The 24498-nt window shown below is 43.8% G+C and overlaps 1 long non-coding RNA gene across 1 annotated transcript; it reads right to left on the bottom strand.

Annotated features, from left to right (window-relative positions):
• Positions 1 to 6784: 6784 nt before the first annotated feature.
• Positions 6785 to 18335, bottom strand: LOC147358437 (uncharacterized). The gene is made up of 3 exons (XR_015142260.1): positions 18082 to 18335; positions 17507 to 17598; positions 6785 to 7117 (listed from the first exon to the last, which is right to left on the bottom strand). It is a non-coding gene; the product is annotated as an uncharacterized LOC147358437 (long non-coding RNA).
• Positions 18336 to 24498: the final 6163 nt, after the last annotated feature.

Here is a 24498-nt window from a genome sequence, read left to right as displayed (position 1 = left end):
CTATTTAAGTAGAAGATGAATCCACATATATATTTTTGGTTTTGCTCTTTCATTATAAGCACCAGAGGCCCACTGTTTCCCTAAAAATGGAGGGTAGACATTTATCAGATACTGAATAGATAGAAAGATTATTAGGCCTTTCCTTCCATTTCAGCTTTAATCCTGGCAGAAACTGACTTAAAATGGGTGTTTCAAGTTTCAGTTCTGAGAAGAAAGTCTGATCCCTGCTCTTACCATTTCACACCAGTTAATGCCATAGGACGCTGACCCAACTCTGGGTTTTTGCCAACTCTGACCTCATAAATCATGTCCTAAGGGCAACCCATTCCAGTGTTCTTGCCTGGAGAATCCCAGGGACGGGGGAGCCTGGTGGGCTGTCGTCTCTGGGGTCGCACAAGAGTCGGACATGACTGAAGCGACTTGGCAGCAGCAGCAGCAAGCAGTATTCTAGACTTGCTAGCTTCACTAAGAGGTGCCATAGGCAAGTCAGCAATGTGAAAGTTTCCTGCACCATTCTTAAGACAAAGTTATGGATGTCTAACCTTCAAGGAGAATTTTTTAACTCTAGTTCCATTCCAAGTTCACCCAGCTGTTCTACATGTACTCACACCTGTCTCTCAAAGGACATGAATTTGAGTAAACTCGGGAGTTGATGATGGACAGCGAGGCCTGGCGTGCTGCAGTCCATGGGGTCGCAAAGAGTAGGACATGACTGAGCGACTGCACTGAACTGACACCTGTCTCTAGACAGAACCATCGGCTCAGAATGTCTTTCAGGAGACGGGAGTTGGCTGTACCTCCCTCCGCCCCTAGGGGGCGCCAAAATGTCTGTTCTGTGCCTGCAACAGACAGGCTATGGCACCTCCTCTCCGATGTCCTCCTGGATTAGCAAAACTCTCCTGGACCCCGCAGGTCTGTTCTTCCTCCTTCAAGTCGGAGGCTACCTATAGCAGAAACTGTTGGTGCCCAGTTCATATTATGTCAGCCCCTCCCAGATCCCACTTGAGATCAATTCTCATACTTGCCAATAACACCCTGTGACTGGCTGCCAGAAGGAATTCCCTGACTACAGAGCCATGCTCTGCCCCACATGACAAGACAGGCCAAAAGTGCCAAGGAGACAATGCCTGCAGAACTGGCTCCCACCGGTGAGAGGGAGAAACTGGTGGATAAATATTTCAGTTTCCTCACTTCATTGATGAAACCATTCCGGGGCCTGTTCTACACAAACTCTTGGAGGGTCCATAGTAGGATTGGGTTTCAATTGTCCATAGTGAATATACCTATGGGAATACACCCTTTATTAGCTTTCTCCTCTGCCCCTCTCACTTCTTTCCCACTCCTCCTGCTGCTGCTGCTGCTAAGTTGCTTCAGTCGTGTCCGACTCTGTACGACCCCATAGACGGCAGCCCACCAGGCTCCCCTGTCCCTGGGATTCTCCAGGCAAGAACACTGGAGTGGGTTGCCATTTCCTTCTCCAATGCATGAAAGTGAAAAGTGAAAGTGAAGTCGCTCAGTCGTGTCAGACTCTTCGCAACCCCATGGACTGCAGCCCACCAGGCTCCTCCATCCATGGAATTTTCCAGGCAAGAGTACTGGGAGTGGGGTGCCATCGCCTTCTCCGACTTTTCCTGCTACCAACTCTCAAAGAAACTATTTGTACCCACGACCTTGTCTCAGGGTCTGTTTTTGTGAAAACAAAGGTAAAAATCAAGGGACCATTTCACCCACTATCCCCAATCTGCTGATACCTCCCACTCCAAAATCTTGCTTTGACATCTTGCTTTGAATGATTCTGAACATGATCCAAGCTCCCAAACGTAGACCATTCCTGTTCCTTCACCTATTCTCCCCAGAACCAGCCCCTCTCCTCAAATCATGCATTCCATAACCTCAGCTGTATCTTATTTCATTTAGTCTTAATGCCTCTTAGGCTTCCTGTAAAAGAATGAAGTTGGCTGTGTGTTCTGCTCCCAGAAGCTCACTAGTTTCTCCTGCCAGATACTTCTTCCCAGGAGCTTTTCCCCAAGGGGTCATGATGTCAGCAGTGCTAACTGATGTCACCTCCATACTTAAGAACACATGGGAGATACAATCATTTAGCTACTAATGGCCACTGCCAGCACCACCTGCTTCCCCTACCTTGCTTTATCCACCTTGGTTCCCCCATAGAACCGCAGAAACTGAAAAGGCCAGGAACTTGTATTTACAGCCTCTCTTGTAGCTAAGGGTTCCATGGATTCCATTGTTGCCGACAGACATAAGGGAATTTCTGAGATAGTTTTTTTCCTCTCCCAGAAAAGAAAAGAGAATGCCCTTCAATAGGTCTTCCTTCCCACTCTCTCTCCCCCTCTTCCCCAACCCCTCTCAGTGTGTATATGTGTCTGTCTTTGGCTCTCTCCCCAACCCTTTGTGGGTGTGAATGTGACACACACATATGCAGTTACCCTCCTGCCTTCTCCTCTGGACACACTACATACATAAAAATCTTCAGGAACTACAGAAAAAAATCCAGTAAGCAAGAGAAATATGATAAGCCAAAAGAATTTCGAGATGTCAGCTCCACACACTGACATCATGGAGCTAAGGAATGAACACCAGGACGGCCTGCCTCCAGATTTCTTCTTTGGTAACAAGTGTCCTTTGGGTTCCTCCACTGTTGGTGGAGTTACACTTGCAGCCACAACTATTTTCAGCTCATACTGGGCAAAACAGGGCAGAAGGTGTGCAGGGTTCTTGCTCAAGCAACAAGTATGTATTAACTGCCTGGTCTTTGCAAAGCATGGTAGGGATAGGGAACATGTATAAAGCAAAGTCCCTTCAGAGGATTAGAGAAATTGTGATAAAGAGGCTGCAAGGTTGTGGAATCAGCATAGCCCCTGTGCTGACGCAGGGGCTCCCAGGAGAGGGAGGCTGCTGTGGACCACGGCAGTGGGGGCGGATTTCCTCAGTCAAACTCAGAGGCACACAGAATTTAAGTGGATGGAGAAGAACATTCCAAGCAAGGGAAGTCATGGAAACAATGATGCTTGATTTAATTTTATAAGACAACTTGGGAAAGGCAGTCAACCAATGCGGCTGCAAAAAGGGATGGTGTTGGATATCACTGAGCCCCTGGCACTATTCTTGTGAACAACAAGGACTTGGTTGTTAACATACGCTAGCTGCGAAAGGACATGGGGGCATCATCTCAGAAGGCAGGGATCACAAGCATGGCCCAACTAAGAAAATAACGATAACGCAATGACAGTTTATTGAATACTGGGCAGTCACTATGGTAAACATTTTGTACAAATTATCTCATGTAATGCTCAATACACTCTTACAGATGGGAATTACATTACTGGTTACTGTGGATAAGAAAACTACGATTTCAAAAATGCTTTTAAACATTACACTGTTCGGAAATTCCCCGGCAGTCCTGTGATTAGGACTCAGCACTTTTATTGTCAAAGACCTGAGTTCAATACCTAATCACGGGACTAGGATTCCATAGGCCACACAGCGCGGCCTAAAACAAACAAAAATTACACTGCTAATAAGAGACAGGATCCAATTTCAAACTCAGGTGACCCCTTGACTCTGATACGTAGTTGGACCTGAATGAGTATCCTGCCCACAGGCTCCCTGTGCTTCTCTCTGTCACAGCACTGGCCACACTGACTTGCTGACCTGTCTCCTCCAGTAACTTCAGACAACCTGTGGACGTGGACAGTGGCTCATTCACCTGGCGATGCCCACGCCCTCCCAGTGCCTTGAGAGATCCTGGACCGTGGCCACACTGATCAGCATTTGCTGAACGGATCCCAGTCTTCACTCTTAAGTGCTGAGTTGACTCATAAATTGAAATAATCTCCTTAGGTTTAAGGTACAACATCCTGGCAGGGGCATTAAACTAAGGTACGGGTGGCTGACTTTGGCCAACTTATCTGAAAAGACTCCTTCCTCAACACACAGCTTCACCACCTACTCAGTCCAAGGCTGAAAAGGAAGCTTTTGAACAGAAAGCAGACTAAAGGGCTGGTAAGCACCACCAGGACTCTTCCCAGAGCACCGTGCGTGGCTTCAGAACCCACTAGGGAGCAGAAGTGCAAAGGGCAAAAGCGAGCGCAAGAGGATCAGTGGTGAGATGGCCATTACCTAAGGGCTGCTTCTCATCACTGGAGGCCAGCCGAAACACAGGCAGCTTACATTTCAGCCAGGTGGACTGCAGTCAGAGGAAAGGAAAGATATTTAGCCACCACTCATCCATCAAAAATTCACATCATCCAGACTGGTACTAAACACAGTCTAGGTCCCAAGACAACAGGAATGCAAAGTCAGAGAAGGCTGCTCACTGCCTTCTTATAGCCCAACCCCACCTGGCAGACCACCAAGCCAACAACGACCATTCAGGGGAAGGCTGCTTTATTTGGGGCATGCCAAGGAAGTGCTGGAAAAGGGCTTCTCATCTATACTTTTTCTGCCAAGCTCTCTTGAGTACTTCCTCTCTACAAAGCACTGGGCTAGCCACGAGGGTACAAAGATGAGTTACAGACCCACTATCTAAGACTTCCTAATGGAGGAGCTGATAAATAGACTATGACTTACTATAAATGTGGTGCAGGGGTACTGAGGAATGAAGAGCCCCAACCGCAGTGCTGTCCGACAGAAAACAGACCACCACATAAGTGACTTTGAATATTCTAATAGCCAGGTTAAGAAAGGTAATAAAAAGCCAAGACATTAATTTTAATATTTTGTGTAAGCCAATAACTGAAATATCGTTTCAACATGCAATTGATATTTTTTTTCAAACTCCCTGTGCTTCAGTTTTTAAAATTAACAGCAATGAAAAAATCAGTTCGTCCTTCTCACAAGCCACATTTCAAGTGCTCAATAGTCGTGTGTGACTGGTGGCTACTGTGTAAGGCAGGGTGGAGCTAGAGGAAATGACACCTGAATTGAGAGTAGATGAATGACGGAGAGTTAACACAAAGGCAGGAAAGGCATTTCAGGCAGGAGGATCAGCCTGCAGGAGGACAGATTCAGAGTGATGAGAGCAGTGAATGTGGCAGAAGAAAATGCAGAGATGCAGGCAAGGATGGAGTCAACTAAATAATGCTTTCTCTGCTAAACTAAGGAGACAGACTTTATCCACAGGAAGTAAGGGGGAAGGTGTGTGAATTTTTTTAGGGCTGCCGTAACAAAGTACCGCAAACCTGGTGGGTTAAATCAATAGACATTTGTTTTCTCACAGTTCTGGGGTCCAGAAGTCTGAAATCCACGTGTCGGCAGGACTATGATCCCTTGGGAGGCTAGAAGAGAGGACCCTTCCTTGCCTCTTCAGCTTCTAGTGGTACACTGTGTTCCTGGCTTGTGATAAGCCAAGAATTATTTTTTTAACAGTGATGGGAATTATTCACTGAAGGAGATATATGATGATGTAGGAGAGAAAGGAATTGTCATTGTAATAGTCTCAGGTGGGCTGAAGGGAATAGGGCCTAGGATACAAATAAAAGCATTTTTTAGAAAGGAATATGGACATTTAATCAATGGTGACCATGTTAGAGCAGAGAATATGGGAAGATGCCAGCAAGGGCTAAATGGGTTTGTGATTATCTCTGAGTTTCCCTGTTCTTATCTATAAATGGGAGTCTTATTAGGGCTTTGGGGAGACTTACATGAAATAATTTTGGCAAGTATTTAGAATAAATCATGTAGTAGGTGTTCAGTAAATGAGTATGACTGTGTATATGAATCAGTCAAGGCTAGGAAGATAACAGATGCTCCTCACTCTATAAGAGGATTTACTAAACACCTTCAACATGATTTATCCTAAGCATTTTACAAAATTATTTCATGTAAGCCTCCCCACAGCCCTACTAATACTGCCATTTTGCAGATGGGGAAATGCAAACTCAGAGGTAATCACAACTCCATTTAACCCTCGCCAGTGTCTTTCCATATTCTCTGTCCTAACACTGTCACTATTGAGTAAATGTCCATATTCCTTTCTAAACAAGTACTTGGATTTGAACACCAGCTCCCATTCCTTACAAGAGGATTTACATAGAGGTTTCACAGGTTTACCCAATCACTGGAAGAGCTCAGTGACTGAAGGTTAGGGAAGTCCCACTGGTAAAACTCACTTTGGGCACCAAGTGGGAAAGGTTGCTTCAAACATCAAAAAAGACCACCGATTGTGGCTGCAACTGCCTCAGAGTACTGGGCTTCCCAGATGGCGCAGTGCCAAAGAATCCACCTGGCAATGCAAGAGACATGAGAGACGTGGGTTTGAACCCTGGGTCAAGCAGATCCTCTGGAGCAGGAAATGGCAACCCATACTAGCCTCTCTTATTCTGCCTTCTTTATCTGACATGAGGTACCACTCACTGCAGATAGGTTTTACTGGCACAATTATACAGAAAAAAAGAGCCTGGGAACCCTGCTTGGCATCAGGCAACCCAACACAGTATTCACAGCCTCTTGTACAATGAGCACACCATTTGAGGCTCCAGTTTCTCTGCGGCAAGGAGAGAAAGTCTAGTAGCTTCTCAAGCATTAAGCATGCCACTAACTTCTAACTTGGAGCTGATATACATTAAAAAGAAAAAAATTTAAATACTCAACTATAAGTATCTGTCATTTTATTCCTCTTAAGTAATGAACAAGCCCAAGTGTTGTTCTTAGAATATGACACTGGAAAATAGCTCAAATATAGCAAATATTTTTATTTCTATACAGTGATGAAACACATATAAAAAGGATAAACTAGTGTTGACACCAAAACTAAAACAGCCAGTTATTTCACCAGCAAAATGAATTTATTCAAAGTAGCAGAGAATTGCAATTCAGGACAAGCACGCTATAGCAAAAAGTGATGCAAATCTGGAGAAACAAGAGAGAGGAAAATTCTTTTATAGAGGAAATGGAGAATTTGAGGGGAGCTGTTATAAACAAGGAGGAAATTGGAAGTTTGAACTCTGGTGGCTTTTTATTGGCTGAGTTGCAATAGTCTCCAATTGGCTGAATTGTTGTCGGGCAGAGAGAAAACCTCCCTTCTTCTTGCGGGACTAGTAAAGCAATAACCTTCTTCCTGTTGGCAACACAAGGTTCATCTCTTCCTGTTTGGGGTCTGCAGATAGCAATGAATGGTGGGCATGAGAGTTCCCGCCTCCAGCATCCTGACTCTGATTTAAGTGAGATTTCCTTTATTCTTGTTCACATCAGTGATAGTTAATAATTACCACAAGCCATGAATGCCCACTTGGGATTCATCTTACCTTTACAAAAATTCAAGGGGGAAAAGAATTACCCTTTTTGTGTCTATTAAGTTTCCATCATTGTTTTAAATAAATAGTTTGGCTTCTCCTATATTCCCCTAAACTAGTATCTTACCTGTAGGAGAATTTTCTGGCTTGGACAATCTTGTGGATACTCACTTTTGTATAAAATGAAGGATAAAAGAGTTTAAAGATAATGGAAACCGTAAGTCATAGAAACAGAAGTAGGGAGCAGCACTTTTATTAGAGAGATCAAGCTATAACATTTATGAAACATACAGCACAGGTTGTAACCCTTAAGAGGCTTTACATGGTAAATAACATGGCATTTGTACTCATATGTAAAATAAATATTCAACATCTTGATGGTAGTGCTAGATGGTAGTGCCACATCAGTGGCAAACTGATGTGTGCATGTTTTAAAAATTGCACATTTAAAAATAGTACATTTTATGTACTTAAAGCAATCCTTTCATTAAAGAGCATATACATGGCAAAAAAAATTGTGGACTTCTAACAGTTATTGACATTAGGCAGTTATGGCGTGCCCTGGGCACTTTATATGCATTTCCTTTTGTTTGTTTATTTATGGCTGTGCTGGCTCTTCGTTGCTGAGCTCGAGCTTTCTCTAGTTGCCGCAAGCAAGGGCCGCTCTCTAGACGTGACCCACAGGCTTCTCACTGCAGTGGTTTCTCTCGTTGTGGAGTGCGGGCTCTGGGGCACGTGGGCTCAGCAGCTGCAGCTCGTGCTCTAGCACGCTGGCTCAGTAGTTGCGACGAACCGGCTCAGTCGTCCTGTGGCATCTGAGATCTTCCCAGACCAGGGGTTGAACCCATGTCCCCTGTGCTGGCAGGTGGACTCTTTACCACTGAGCCAGCAGGGAAGCCAAATATATGTATTTTCTAATCTGAACTTCTCAGCTGCCTTAAGGAGTGGGTATTTCCATACACTTTTGATAAAGACACTGAGGCTCTGAATGTTAAAATCACACTAATAACTGAGAGAGCTAGAATTCAAAACTATGAGTGTGGAGTCCAGAACCCACAGTTTTAGCCATCACACTATGCAATCTCAATTTCAATGCCAGGATACATCTGCCTGCATGCTTTCCTTACAGAGAGAAACCTTTCCCTTTTCACTTGACAGCCAGGAAGCTCATGAATGACTTCAGTGCACAATGTCATTAATTCTAGCCTTCCCTATATGGTTTCTAGCTTCTCTTTTTTTTTTTCTATGATCCTCCATGTAAAAATATATACATTTATGCTGGCAATTATTACATATTATCAAATAATATAAAAGAAGTATATAGATATGTCTTCATTTGCTATTATTGATCTAGTTTAAGTCATCATCATTTAGAACAATAAGAGCATCATAAGTGATGAGAAGAGAGAAGTTCCAAGTCTAATTTCATATTTAGTTTATGTTATTAATTTTCTGATTACTATGCATATTATCTATGAACACCTAGCATTGCTTTTTAAAAAGTATTTCAAAATAAAAATATGCACACAGGTAATTCTGTGATAAATAATGCACATTGATCACAAGTATCCATTCTGAAAACCTGTTAGACATATTGATCTCATTTTAAAAGAAAATCTGCTGGTGATGGAGCCAAGTGATTCACTACTTGAAAGAATAATGAAAATGGATGCAAACTAAATGAGTCGTCAGGCATCCCAAGGACTAATGGAAAAGACGAACAAGTGAATGGTAGAGTGAGAATCCGGTTATTTCTGCTTATACTGCTGAGTCGGTGACTTAAGGACCACTAAATGGGTCATTCTGATGGAATCAGTTGGTTGCTAGGACAGCCTGCTGCAATCATTAGTGAGTATATCTGTAGCAACTTTACTCAAAGGGTGCCTGAGTTTGTAAAAAAAAAATATATATATATATATAAATAAATAAATATATATAAAAATATATATATATATGTATATATATATACATACACATACTCCTGGTGATTTGGGGAGTGATTTGGAATCCAGATAGAAAACAGACTGTGACGGGTTCAATGACATCCTCATTCATCACCATCTGTTTTCTGTCTGGATGCCGCCTCATAGACCAGTGTGGGGTCTCTATTTGTGAAGTGTGAATGGTTCTCCCAGACTTTTTCCAGAACGGGGACTTGTCCTCACTAATACTAGAGCCTTGTGAAGCCTTGCCTTATGACCTCAGCCCTAAACAGGCTTTATAATCCAACTGCCTTTCAAGACTTTCAAGTAACACCCAAATTCAATTCACAATCTCTAGGGTCCACCCTCCTGTAGACCTCATTGAATTTCCTCGGACCCCAGCTATCTCTTTCTGCCTGTGTTCACGACCTGCCTAGACCACAACAGATTATTCCTGTGCTCCCTATGGACATGGAATACAGAAATTCCAGCTGGAATTTCTACTGTTAGCACTTAAACCCGTACCAGAGCCTCAAGCTGTGAGTCTGCCTGGGGGTCAGCTCTAGTAACAGACCATACCTTTCCCTGTCTCCTTTGGTCAGCCATGACCTCATCGAGTCCTTTCATGCAACTCATAAAATGTGGCCACGTTTTATAACCAATTATATGCATTTCATTTTAGGTATGCCTATGACACATTTCTGCATTTATTTTATGTAATTTGTATCAGGCTCAGTTTCTAGATGAACATTTAACACTTTTAACTGCTGTACTACTGTGAGTCTTTGCACTCTAAATGGGAATGTGTCTTTCATACTGACTGAAACAACCATCTGTACCCTCAGCTAACAGTCCATGTTAGTCACAAGGTACAGAATTGAGTTGATGTGTCAAACCCTTCCAGGGCATGAAACACCCTCTCTCTCTGAGAGTCATGGGGACAATTCAAGTTTGCTTGGGTTCTATATACATGGAATTTGATTGTATTCTTTTCTCTTACAAATCTCCCTTGTAACTATTGTAACCCGATCCCAGTTAGACCCATTTCAAACCCTTTATATTGTTGGTCAGTCACTAAGTCATGTCCTGACTCTTTGTGACCCCATGGACTGCAGCACACCTGGTTTCCCTGTCCTTCACTATCTCCCGGAGCTTGCTCAAATTTATGCCCATTGAGTTGGTGATACGACCTAACCATCTCATCCTCTGTCATCCCCTTCTCTTCCTGCCCTCAATCTTTCCCAGTATCAGGGTTTTTTCCAATGAGTTAGCTCTTTGCATCAGGTGGCCAAAGTATTTGAGCTTCAGCATCAGTCCTTCCAATGAATTCCAGTCAATCCAATATTCAACCCTGAATATTCAGGGTTGATTTTCTATTGACTAGTTTGATCTCCTCTCAAAAATGTGAATGTTTCTGTCTCTGTGTGTATATTTTCCCCCAAATTCAAAGGAGGCAACATGCCAATTTAAAGCAAAATTGGAAAGGAGAAACTGCCCTAAATGTTTTACAAATATTGCACTGATCCCTAATTTTATTTGGATAACTTAATCTAGAACCACAGTCACATCTTTGCTTTCTCTACCAGGAGCTGTCATACATACTTCAGCCTGGCAGTCAGGGTTCACTCATTTCCTCAATAGGTGAGGATACTTGCATCTGCCTTGTAACACCACCCACAGTGTTTTTCGTTTGTTTTTTGTTTGGTTTTTGGCTGTACTGGGTCTGCATTACTGCACATAGGTTTTCTCTAGTTGTGGATACTGGGGGCTCCGCTCTAGTTGCAGTGTGTGGTCTTCTCATTGCGGTGGCTTCTCTTGTTGCAGAGCACAGCCTCTAGGCGCGAGGCTCAGTAGCTGTGATGCACTGACTCAGTTGCCCCATGGCACGTGGGATCTCCCCACACCAGGGATTAAACTCATGTCCCCTGCATTGGCAGGTGGATTCTTAACCACTGGACCGCCAGGGAATTCCCACAGTGTTGTACAGTTTAGCTTTTGCTTTTGATCTCTTCACTCATTTAATTCTTAGGACAACCCAGTGAGACTCTATCCTGTTAGGGACCCATAGAAGAATTTTCTTTTGAAGTCTGGGCCCCCAAGACTTCCACGTAAATCAGACTTTGTCACAATCAACCCTATACTGTCACCTAACTTAGTTGCAGCTGTAGGCCTTAGATTTTAAAAACTGGATGATATAACTTGAATACTGAATATGATTCAGAAGCTTGAATTGGGGCACAGGTGCCATGTTGGAAATATCAGAATATGACTAGCTTTTAAACCATATGAGAAAGCATTATTGGGCTACTTACACATGAACAGAAACTGCCCTGAAAGCCTGGCAGATCTTCACAACAGCCACGAGTACAATCAAGCTAGTGCCATAAAGTGGACAGCCCCTGGCTTGTGCACTAAAGCATGCAGTGCGGCAATGCCGTCACGTTAACACCTGCTGTGACCAGCCGACAGAAGTGAAGTGGGTCCCCTGACTGAGCAAAGTCAACCAATGCCTCTAACATCTGCAAGTTACCAAGGCACTGACATTACTTAAGATAGCTATGGCTAATGGTGCTACATTTTTGCAGCATCTGCCAAACACAAGTCTCCTAAAGCAGAGTTAAGATAGAGTAAAAGCCTTAATGAGCCACATCAGACCACGAGACAATAGCTCTATGGTGTGCATCATTCCAGTGGACATTTCTGCCAAAGGAGTACTAAGCACACATTAACACTAGAAAATCTGGCGCCATCTCAAGGAGGCACAGTGCAGGGTAGAAAGTGGAGCTTTACTGCCTTTGCACTGGTTAATTGGAATATAGAATTCCATGATAAAATTCCAAGACAAATCGGTCTTCTGTGGAAATCTGTTATGGCCCGAATGTTGTACCCGCTCAAAATTCATACATGGAAATCCTCACACTAATACGATGGTATCAGGAGGTAGGGCCTTTGGGAGATGTTTAGGTCATGAGGCGAGTCCTCCTTGAACGGGGTTTAGTGCCCTTATAAGAGACCCCACAGAGCTTCCTTGGTGGCTCAGTGGCAAAGAATCGACCTGCCACTGCAGGAGAAACGGGTTTGATCCCTGGTCTGGGAAGACCCCACATGCTGCAGAGCAACTAACACCACGGGCCACAACTATTGAGCCTGTGCTCTCGAGCCTGGGAATCACAACCACCAAGCTCACACGCCACAGCTAAGCCCACACGCCCTGCAACCCAAGCTCCACGACAAGAGAAGCCGCTGCAGTAAGCAGCCCACGCACCACAACTAGAGAGAAAACCCGCGCAGCGACGAAGACCCAGCACAGCCAAAAATAAATGAGAGACCCCACAGAGCTCCCCAGCCCCTCCCACAACGTTAGGAAACAGAGAGAATGTAGGAAGCCCTCCCAAACACCAAATCTGAAGAAGCTATGATCCTAACCTCTGGAACTGTAGGAAAATTGTTCATTGTTTATAAACTACCCAGTCTGTGCTATTTTAATAGCCTGAGCAGACTAAGAGCATTAACACTATAAAATCCAGCACCAACTCAAGGATTCACTGTGCCGGGTACAAAATATTGCTTTACTGCCTATGCACTGGTAATTTGGAATATATAAGTCCATAATAAAAATTCCAAGTCAAGTTGGTCTTTAAGATATTTGTGCTTCAGGGGGAACCTAACCACTATGAAACTAAGGACTTGCTCTCCTTCATCTGGAAAAGTGGTCCTTTCAGATAGAGAAAGTGGTTTTGGTGGAACACATGTGGACCGGAAAGAGAGGACAGAGGACGTCTATAACCAACCTGGCCATCCCAGTAACTCCTGGAAATTACAGTGGTGACCTTCGTGAAAATCATTATTACCCTAAATCCAGGATCCTATTGAGTCAACTTTTCAAGTGCTGCTGCTCAGCTCAATAAACACTTAATGAGCATTCCAGATGGCACAGCTGTCCGTGGAAAGGCTTATTTAAAAAAATCACTCTTGACCTCAACGACTTCTTGACCCCAAAGGTTGTAGGTAGGAGTTTCCCTGGAAACAGATTACAGGATTGAGATTTACATTTTTGAAGTTTGTTGGCACATGTTAATGAGATCAACACCTTGGGGAATGTGGGGAAAGCCAAACCATGCCTGGGGGTAGGAGGGAAGTGGAGAAGTCAAGCTGTGTGCAATCACAACAAAGGCTTCACTTGATCCCACAGGAAGCCAAGGAGCTGGGATGACCCCTTAAAATTGTTTCAAGTTGAGGCAAAGCATCCAGGCCTTTATAAATCATAGTTAGCAGTTATTGGGTATAAGTTCAGTTCAGTTCAGTTGCTCAGTCATGTCCGACTCTTTGCAACCCCATGAATTGCAGCACGCCAGGCCTCCCTGTCCATCACCAACTCCCAGAGCTCACTCAAACTCACATCCATCGAGTTGGTGATGCCATCCAGCCATCTCATCTTCTGTCATCCCCTTCTCCTCCTGCCCCCAATCCCTCCAAGCATCAGAGTCTTTTCCGATGAGTCAACTCTTCGCATGAGGTGGCCAAAGTACTGGAGTTTCAACTTTAGCATCACTCCTTCCAAAGAACACCCATGACTGATCTCTTTTAGAATGGACTGGTTGGATCTCTTTACAGTCCAGGGGACTTTCAAGAGTCTTCTCCAACACCACAGTTCAAAAGCATCAATTCTTCAGCGCTCAGCTTTCTTCACAGTTGTCAACCACAAGCATTTAAACAGTTGGGGAAATAGGTAGTTCCATCCTGAAGGAGGGCAAGGGAGATCTGGGTGGCACACCATACATTCACTACATGAAAAAATATGGACCAATTTTTGTTTTGTTTTGTTTTGATTTTGGAAATCAGTCCTGAATGTTCATTGGAAGGACTGATGCTGAAGCTCCAATACTTTGACCACCTGATGCGAAGAACTGACTCATTAGAAAAGACCTTGATGCTGGGAAAGATTGAAGGCAAGAGGAGGAAGGGATGACAGAGGATGAGATGGTTGGATGGCATCACCAACTCGATGGACATACATTTGAACAAGCTCAGGGAGTTGGTGATGGACAGGGAAGCCTGGCATGCTGCAGACTGCAGTCCATGGGGTTGGACATGACTGAGCAACTGAACTGAGCTGTGCTGGGTCTTCATTGCTGAGCATGAGCTTTCTCTAGGTGTGGCGAGCAGGGATTGCTCTCTAGATCTGATGTGAGGGCTTCTCATTGCAGTGGCTTCTCTTGTGGAGCACAGGATCGAGGGCACGTGGGCATCAGTAGTTGTGCCACATGGGCTCAGTAGTCGCAGCTCTCAGGCTTAGTAACACTGAGGCATGTGAGATGTTCCTGGACCAGGGATCAAACTGGTGGGATTGAACTGGTGTCCCATGCATTGCAAGGCAGATTCTTAACCACTGCGCCACCAGGGAAGCCCTGGACCAGTTTCTGTATTGAATTAAATGACGGGCCCAGTAATTTTTAAGCCACACAATTCAATCACTGAACATTAAAACATCTATGAGATCCTAACATGAATCGCTTAACTTACAACTGGACAATAAAAGTTTTGCTGTAATTGTGCTGATTTTTTTTTTTTTTTTTTGGCGGGGGGGGTGGGTGAGACAATTTCTCAAAATCATCCTCTAATGAATATGGAAGCAGACTTATTACATAAGTAAAATTAATTAAGTATGAAATCAATGGTACTATAGAGTTTAACCAATTCTCCTCATATTCAGGATTCCCCTAGCAAGACATACTCCTAACATGGAGAGCAAATTCGTTTTCACAGCCTGAAATCACAGCCTCTGCTATCTGTCCTGTGGGAGAACAAATGACCAGGAAAATTAACCACCAACATCTGCCAAGAACTTACTATGTGCCTAGTAAATGTTATGAGTGCTTTACATGCATCATTGACCCTAATCTTCTAAATAAACTATTAATACATAAGGCAGATATTGTTATTATTACCAAAATACAGAAAAGGAAACTAATTTATGGAAAAGTTAAGTAACCTGCTAAAGGTCACCCAAATTACGTGTTGTTTAGTCGCTAAGTTATGTCTGACTCTTGTGACTCCATAGACTGTAGCCCCCCAGCCTCCTCTGTCCCTGAGTTTCCCAGGCAAGAATACTGGAATGGGTTGCCATTTCCTTCTCCAGGGAATCTGCCCAACCCCGAGATCAAACTCATGTCTCCTGCATTGGCATGTGGGTTCCTTACTACTGAGCCACCAGGGAAGCTTCCAATGTGTGGCAGAGCCTACATTCCATGTTATCAGACCCAAAGGAAATCCATAAACACAGCTGCTTTGGATAATCCCCATTTGCCCCTCAGACCTCCTCTCCACCCTATTCTGTGTTCCAGGAAGCTGACCACTATGGACTCCCCAAGGCTAAAGCTCTTTTGCCTTCTGGTTTCCAGGTGGGTTGATTAAAAGGAGATACCAACAAGAGATCCGAGGGTAGGAGGAGACCAAGATCAGGGTGTGCAAACACTGGTTTCCTCCCTGCTGGGCCACAGGTTGATGGTGACTCCTTCCTCTACCAAAAGTTCTTCCTACAGCTAGAGATATCATGGCTTCCGGTGACCACACCCTCCTCTTCCCTCTCCAGATCACTACTGGTTTTTCAAGACCCTTCTCCATCCCTTGATCATCTCCATTAATGCTGCCCACAGCTTTGTAACTAGGTTTTTTGGTTTTTTTTAATCTGTCTCTTAGGGCATTTGAGGGTTGAGTACATCTCCTAGTGGATTCAGAAATGTAGTTAAATTTCCAAAGCAATGAGAGACATGCTCTCTAGCAGAGAAGTCATGAGCTTCATGGATGGTGTCTAATGATAAACAGACACTAGTTATTGCCCATAGCATGCCTCCTGCCTTCCAAGTAAGTATCCCCTGGCCTTGCCTCTTTTCCAATAAGCATCAGTACAGACGGGGTTTCTCAATATGAACTCTAATGATTTTTTGAATCAGAAAATCTTTAATTCTGGGTCAGGGGTGTCCTATGCATGGCAGCATCTCTGGTCTCTACCCAACAGATGCCAATAGCAATCTCCCCAGTCATGGCAACAAATGTCTTCAGATATTGGCTAATGTGTCCTCGGGGCAAAATACCCTCAGTTGAAAACCATGACCTAGAATTAATGGAGAAAGAGCTTCAGAGGATAAACCCAAGAGTAACAAAAGGATGGAGGGAGGGGAAGGAAGACAGGACACAAGGGAGAGAGGAAGGGCGGGAAGATCAGGAGGTATTTCAAAAGACATTGATCTGCCACATTTCTGTCACTGGTGATTAATATCCCTCACTAAAGGTACTCACTTTCACTTACTCTTTATTCCCTCTGAGGAGTTGGGTGCTCTCTTCTCACAGAGGATCTGTTTCACTATCAACTTCCTCCTTTTTCACAATCACAACCTTTCCAGACAAGTCACTGCTACTTTCTAAACCACACTGCCCTGCCTGCAAATCAAAGACATCAGAGAAGACCATCTCTAAACTTTCTCCCAACTCTGCTTATGTATAGCTCCAAAGAAACACTTCCCTGTTCAAAAATGATACCCCAGATGGTCATTTCTCCCCCTTGTGTCTGTGGGAGCTAAAAAAGCCAACCACATAAGATTAAAACGACTTTCCTATGCATACAGCCGTCATCATCTCATTTTATTCCCACACTTTTTTTCTTTTTGGCCTTTTCTCAAAGATTCCAGGACTTATGTCTAGAATAAGTACATCTTTGTCATCCTGAAAAAAAACAGAGGCCTGCCTTGAGCTGAAGGGCAAAGCAATAGCAAGAAATCTGAATGGTTCATGCTTGACGATGACTATTTGGACAGTGTTCAAGGACCCTCGGTAGAAATCCTTCATTAGCACCACGACATTTCCATTATTGCCAATGTCAGGAAGGAACGTGTTGCAAGTCCTTAGGAGCTGAGGTTTCAACATTTGTCAAATGCAATTACCCAGACTTTTTAGTTCCAAAGTTGATTGGAATGTTATCTTCCACTTCTCATTCACCCGATACACAGAAAAGGAAGCCGAGGGATAGTTTATAAAAGAGATGCAGTAATAAGAACAGCATCATGTTTAAACTAGAATGACACGAATGAGTTTGTAATACTTGGAAACCACATAACCCTGAGAGTGCTAAAAGGTCTATTAGAGCTAACGAGGCTGGTCTCTGTGCCGTTCCAACAAGAAGGAATGAATCACAACACAGAATGCAATCCAAATACAGTTTTCAAACCACAGTTGAGACCAAGGATGAAACAGAGGACAGGTTCCCCCAAGCGCCACCCCAGTCGCCTGCCACTCTGAAAACTGGCCACCAGACCCCCTGATAAAATCACTTACATGTAACTGTCAGGCATATCATTTGCAACAGAACTTCCCATTTCTGCTGTATCTCAAGGCTGGAAATGTCCGCTAGGTTTCCAGTTTTGTGGCTGTTTTAAAAGAAGTTGCAAGTCAGGAACAAGTGGGGACACTGAATTCCACTTAGAATTCAGTGGGATCCCATTATCTGAGACATGGGGACAAGGATTTGCCAGAGAAAAATGTTGCTGCGATTGGCTGACAATGTCAGAGATGATTTTTTCCTTCTCACTTGGGATTAGGACTGTCCTCACCACAAGGAAAATCAGAACAATTTGACCTTGCAGAAACTCAAGAGCATCCGCAGTCACAGGTCATGCTGCTAAGAGGGCAAAATATGAAGGTGGAAAATGCAAACTTCAAACATAGACAAGGAATTATAAAAACTCAGGGAAAAAATTCTCAAATAACTCCATTAAATGTGAGTGTCAAAAGTCACACGCAGGGAGACCCAAAAGTGAAATTCAGTGAGCAGGCAAAACCAAGTTAGTTTTGATAAAAATGATGTTTGGAAAAAGCTGAATTCAATGCCTTTGTAGGAGAGGCATACTTACCTGATGGCTCATTGGGTAAAGAATCTGCCTTCGGTGCAGGAGATTCAGGAGACTCAGATTCAATATTGGGTCAGGAAGATCCCCTGGAGGAGGAAGTGGCAACCCACTCCAGTATTCTTGCCTGGGAAATCCAATGGACAGAGGAGCCTGGGGGGCCACAGTCCAAAGGGTCCCAAAGAGACGGACGCGACTGAGCATGCGCATGTAGGAGGGGCACGCACTTTCCTCCCACCTCTACTCATTTCTCCCTGCTCAAGCTGACCCACATCAGGCATTTTTGTTAATTGACCAGTCCCTAGGGCATGTGTGTTTATAAGCCTGAGCTGGTCAGGTTTCTTAGGCCCACAAAATAATATCTGTTGTGATAGGTCTATGCAGGAAAAAACCTGTTAAAATAATTTTTTCAAAAGAAAAAAAAGCATTTATTAAAGGATAACTTAGTATCCTAGCTGAGGATGGATGAGTTGAGAGGGTGAGAGGAAGAGAATAAGGAGCTACTCAAGCTGGAATAAGGCAACCACAGATGGAGTTACTCTCCTGAAGATGCCACTTGGACCCCACTCCACAGAAAGAGCGCTCAGAATCACACACACGCAGCTCCATCACACTTTCCTCCAGAGGCGGCTTCTCCACCACCACTCCAGGCATTAGTGTGACTCCCTTGTACAGCCACCACTTCACTTTGCTCACTTCCAATTGCAATTTTGCCGGCAGAACCAGGATCCAATTGACATTTTACTCAACAACGTGGATGAAAACAAACAAGGCAGACCCACCTGTCTATTTTATAAATTTATATATTATAAAATTACCGACAGAAAACGTTACAGAGTCTGTGACTAGGTTTTCACGTGCAAGTGGGAAAAAGTAAAACAAATATTCTTTAATTTCATAAAACCTTTTCTCAAGCATTTAAGATTGAGAAAGCATTTTAAGTTCATGCGCATTTCATGAACTTACCTACAAAACAGAAACAGACCCACAGGCGCAGAGAACAGACTTATGGTTGCCAAGGAGGAGGTGGATGGGGAAAGGATGGCTTGAGAGTTTGGGTTTATTAGATGCAAACTGGTACATATGGAATGGATAAACAATAAGGTTCTACTGTGAAGCACAGGGAACTCTATTCAATATCCTGTGATAAACCACAACAGAACAGAATATGAGAAAGAATGTGTGTACACACACACACGTGCATGCATACACACACAGACACACACACAGTCTATCCAGTTGCACAGTGAAAGGGAAAGTGCTAGTCGCTTGTCTTGTCTGAGTCTTTGCAACCTGATGGACTGTAGGCCTCCAGGCTCCCCTGTCCACGGAATTCTCCGGGCGAGAATACTGGAGTGGATAACCATTCCCTTTTCCAGGGTTTCCTCTTGACCCAGGAATTGAACCCAGGTCTCCTGCATCACAGGCAGATTCTTCACTGTCTGAGCCACCAAGGAAGCCCTGCATGTGTGTGTGTGTGTGTGTGTGTGTGTGTGTAGAACTAAATCACTTTGCTGTACAGTAGAAATTAATACATTATAAATCAACTATGGAGAAAATTTGAGAATCCCTTGGATAGTAAGGAAATCAAACCAGTCAGTCCAAAAGTAAATCAACCATTGGAAGGATAAATGCTGAAGCTGAAACTTCAATAGTCTGGGCACCTGATGCGAAGAGCCGACTGATTGGAAAAGACCCTGATGCTCGGAAAGATGAGGGCAGGAGGAGAAGGAGCTGACAGAGGATGAGATGGTTGGATGGCATCACCAACTCAATGGAAATGAGTTTGAGCAGACTTCAGGAGATAGTAAAGGACAAAGAAGCCAGGCGTGCTGCAGTCCATGGGGTCACAAGGAGTCAGACACGATTTAGTAACTGAAAAACAAAAAACAATACTTAAATAATTTTTCAAAAAAAAAAGAATGAAAATTTCACCACCTACCTACTAAAATGTCACAGATTAAAATATGAAGGCACCAAAACAACAAAACCACAAAAATATTAAAAGAAAATTTTAGAAAGTGCCAGGTAATAAAATGAGGAATGAAAAGGAATATAGCAGGAAAGTTAGGCTAAGGATATCTACTATAATTAATCATAAAAGAGCTCTTTCTTCATAGGCAAAGCAATGTTACAGGTTTCTTATTACTTATTAAACATACATGTATCCAGTTCTCCAAGGGAATATATCAATTTCCTCACTTTGAGCTGAAAGTTCAATTCAGTTGCTCAGTTGTGCCTGACTCTGTGACCCCATGGACTGCAGCACGCCAGGCTTCCCTGTTCATCACCAACTCCCGGAGCTTGCTCAGACTTATGTCCATCAAGTTGGTGATGCCATCCACCCACCTTATCCTCTGTCATCCCCTTCTCCTCCTGCCTTCAATCTTTCCCAGCATCAGGGTCGTTTCCAATGAGTCAGTTTTTCACATCAGGTGAAGAACTTCACATCAGGTGGCCAAAGTACTAGAGTTTCAGCTTCAGCATCAGTCCTTCCAATGAATATTCAGGACTGATTTCCTTTAGGATTGACTGGTTGGATCTCCTTGCAGCTCAAGGGACTCTCAAGAGTCTTCTCCAATACCACAGTTTAAAATCATCAATTATTCAGCACTCAGCTAAGTCATTGAGTTAGACAAGGCTATGGTCCATGTGATCATTGAGCTGAAAAGAAATAATCATAATGAAAGAACAATGAACAACAAAAACATGATATAATTGATAATGATTTTTAAAAGCTTATATATACAGTTCTATTCATGATCATTTCTTACTTCAAAGTTTAGGGAATAATTTTAACTTGTAGTTTTGTCAAGGCATGTCTACAGAGAATCAGAGTAATAAATTCCAGCAGGTGGCTAACTTCTGGTGTGCTCTGAAACCAATAAAGCCTAGAGAATCTGGTAAGATAAATGGTTCAACTGTCTCTAAGATTGGAATACGGATTTTCTCAGTAGGGCTTTTGTCAAGCAACGTGTGACAGTCAAATCCACATTGATGTCTTTCCACGCAAGAGCCTGGTGCTGCTGTTAGGAGATTCAGAAGCTCCAAAATGTAGACAGCATCACTAACATTTTACTAAGGAAATTGAAACTTGTAGTTTGTCATCTGACTGAGATACAGACAGTACACCGCAGGAAGCGAAAGGGTAAAGTTGGGTTTTTTTTCATTTGGTTTACTCCCCATTCAGTCATTTTTAATTAGCTTAAATACTTGAATGAGGGTTTGAGGAAACTAGCAGAGTTCTGCATATAAGTTATGCAGAGAGAAAGAAGGGAAGAGAGGAAGAAATAAACTTAGATGTAGGATTAAGAAGACAGTTTTAGTCATGTCCTCTTAACTAAGCTGTGCAATGTTGGTGACTGGTGCACCACACCAGGGTAAAAGATAAGGAAGCAAAGCCATGGCTGAAACGACCTTGCGAATGGGACACTGATGTAGGCGATAGATGGGCTTCAGGTTAGACATTTACAACTGGCCTCCTGTTCACATTTCATATGGGCAGAAGAAGTGGACTTCAGACTGGATACTTGGAGCTGGTAGCATTTTCTGAGACAAGAGACAGGTGGGCTCCAGTTAAGGCATTTATAATCAGCCTCCTGTTCGCTCTCCAAAATGGAAGTCGCACAGAAACAGGATAAATAGCCAGAGTTTGTCTCTTGTAAACACCCTTAAGGTAATAGTCATGGCCATAGTCAAGGTAATAGTCATGGCCATAGTCAAGGTCATAGCCATGGCAAGGACAAAGAGGGGCAAACTCTGTTTGAGAAAAGGATTAAGGCATCTCTGCTCCCCCATCTTTGGGGACAAGGGAGACACTACACATGTGAAGAAAGGCTCCTTGTGGGTCAAAAGTCAAGGGATAATGCCAGGCCATAATGAGTCTTGCTCCTCCCAGAAGCCTTCACCTCGAGATACATCTTGGCTGAGGGGTGTATGTTCACCCAGAGGAGGGTCCCAGGATGGTTTTGGTATGGAAAAAGAAGGAAGATTATTGGCCTGAAGGAAGGCAAAGACCCAGACTAACTAACCTATATGAATGACATAATCTCCTCTTTACTGCTGTCCTCCTTCCTAGGGGGGAAACCCACTCTTTCTTTCTGGGTGTGCATCTCTGCCTTACTTCTGTCTTATCTAAACAAACTGTTTCTCTGTGTACTCTCCTACTTGCTGCTGCTGTGTCTCTAATAGGAAACTTTGTACCTTCATTGACAGTTTCTACCTCTGTGATAAATGATTTTTCTCTGGCAGCAAAGATCCAGGGAAAAATAACTTCTAGCCTCTAGCTCTTGCTAGTCTGATGGCTAGGATTCCCCATTCCCATCCAGGGTACCCAGGTTCAATTCCTGGGCAGGGAGTTAAGATCTCACTTCACACCAGCACTCACAGCTGCCTCAACACTACTAGTTAATATTGAAAGTGAAAGTGAAGTCGATCAGTAGCGTCTGACTCTTCACAACCCCATGGACTGTATAGCCCACTAGGCTCCTCTATCCATGGAATTTTCCAGGCAAGAGTACCGGAGTGGGTTGCCATTTCCTTCTCCACGGGATCTTCCCAACCCAGGGATCAAACCCAGGTGTCCCACATTATAGACAGATGATTTTACCATCTGAGCCACCAGGGAAGTCTATCTATTACTATGTAACAGATTTCTCCAAAGTTTAGTGACTTAAAGCAACACCATTTTAATCTGATAGTTTCTCTAGATTACGCATCTGGGCACAGCCTCAGTGGTTCCCCTGCCTCTGGGTTCTCACACAAGTACAGTCAGGCATCTCAAGGCTTAAATGGGGGGAAAAAAGAGTCCACTTCTGCTCACCCATGTTCTTGCTGGCAGGATTCAGTCCCTGGGGACCTTCTGAACTGAGGACTTCGGCTCCTCATGAGTTGTTGGCCTTCACATAGGGTAGCTCACAACATAGAAGCTGACGCGTCAGGAGAGCAAGAGAGAAGAAAAAACAGTGCTAGCAAGATGGAAGTAAGGGCCTTTTGTAACCTAATCTTGGAGGGATATCCTACCACCTTCGCTCTACTGTTCTATATATGAGATACAAGTAACTAGGTCCAGCCCATGCTCAATGGGGAGGGGATACAAAAGACATACGTCACACATAAGAACACAAAATACCTAAGACGCGAATGGGCTTAGCAGGTGGCGCAATTGTGAAGAATCCACCTGCCAATGCAGGAGATGCAAGAGACATGGGTTCAATCCCTGGGTCAGGAAGATCCCCTGCAGGAGGAAATGTCAACTCATGCCAGTATTCTTGCCTGGAAAGTTCCATGGACAGAGGAGAGTCTGGCAGGCTACAGTTCATGGGGCTGGCAAAGCGTTGGACATGACTGAGGGACATGCTTGCACAGGGTTAGCGGCGGGTGGGAGAGACGAATGCCAGCAGGCAGTCATCACGGGAATTCATTCCAGAATCTGCCAAGCACAGACACAGACATGGGAGTCTGAGAGATGAACCCAGAGGAAGTCAGTTGCTGAGATACGAGTTAGAACCATGGTCTTCTAGAAAATTTAATACGGAAAATCTTTCCAAACAGAATATTTAAAACAGGTGAAAGCAGAATTATTTTCCCTGAAGCACTGAGTAAGGCCTAGGAGATGATGGACACCTATCCTTGGCCCCCTAATCCAACCGTGGTCCAGGCCCCAGGCTAGGCTCCCTTCCTCCTGGCTCTCATGAGTTTGGGGACAGGGTGACAGCACAGGCAATGGACGTTCCTCAGCTGCCTGACGGGGAGCCCTGCCAGAAGAGGAAGCAAATAGCGGCTCTCACTGAAGATGGAAACAAGCCAGGGAACCACAGGCCCTTTCCAGTCCCCGTGACAGCCAAATAAGGATGAGTTTATGGTATATTTCCCAAACCTGAAATGAATGCAAACCAAGCATTTACTAAACATCTAAAATTGAGACTTACACCAAATATAGCTTGAAAATCACTGAGGTCTGAAACCGTGTAACATATGGAAGGATCAAGCTGTGTGCAGCCAAGAAGTGGAGCTCAAGTGTCTTTCCAATAGAAAAAGCATAGCAAGTAGGAAGGTAGATGATGCAGTTTGGTTGAAGTGGAGCATCGGGACCAAGCTGGAGTGGGGAGAGATTGAAAACTACATCAGAAGCTCATCTGACTGTCTAAGCCCAACTGCTGGGCTTGGCGAGCAGTTGAGAGAACATTCCTGAACCTATGAAACCACAGAAGGATGGAGGTGAGCTTCATCTGGGTGATCGTATGTCTGATTTTCCTGGGTCCATGGGGTTTAGGATTATGTTGCTGTCAGTAGTCCTGTTTTTCATTCTCTGGGAAGACTAGTTCACCTGATGCCACTGTCCATGTTTTTTAAAACTTATTACCCAATATCACTCCCCTCATATGATACAACTCTCCTTCTATCATCCACCTGGAAAGAGAA

Source organism: Bos grunniens, chromosome 15 (genome assembly GCF_055505025.1).
Source record: "Bos grunniens cultivar Pamir isolate PY7600 chromosome 15, Bosgru_T2T1.0, whole genome shotgun sequence".
Classification (NCBI taxonomy): domain Eukaryota; kingdom Metazoa; phylum Chordata; class Mammalia; order Artiodactyla; family Bovidae; genus Bos; species Bos grunniens.
Note: the sequence above shows the minus strand (reverse complement) of the source record. Positions and strands in the feature narration are given on the sequence as shown.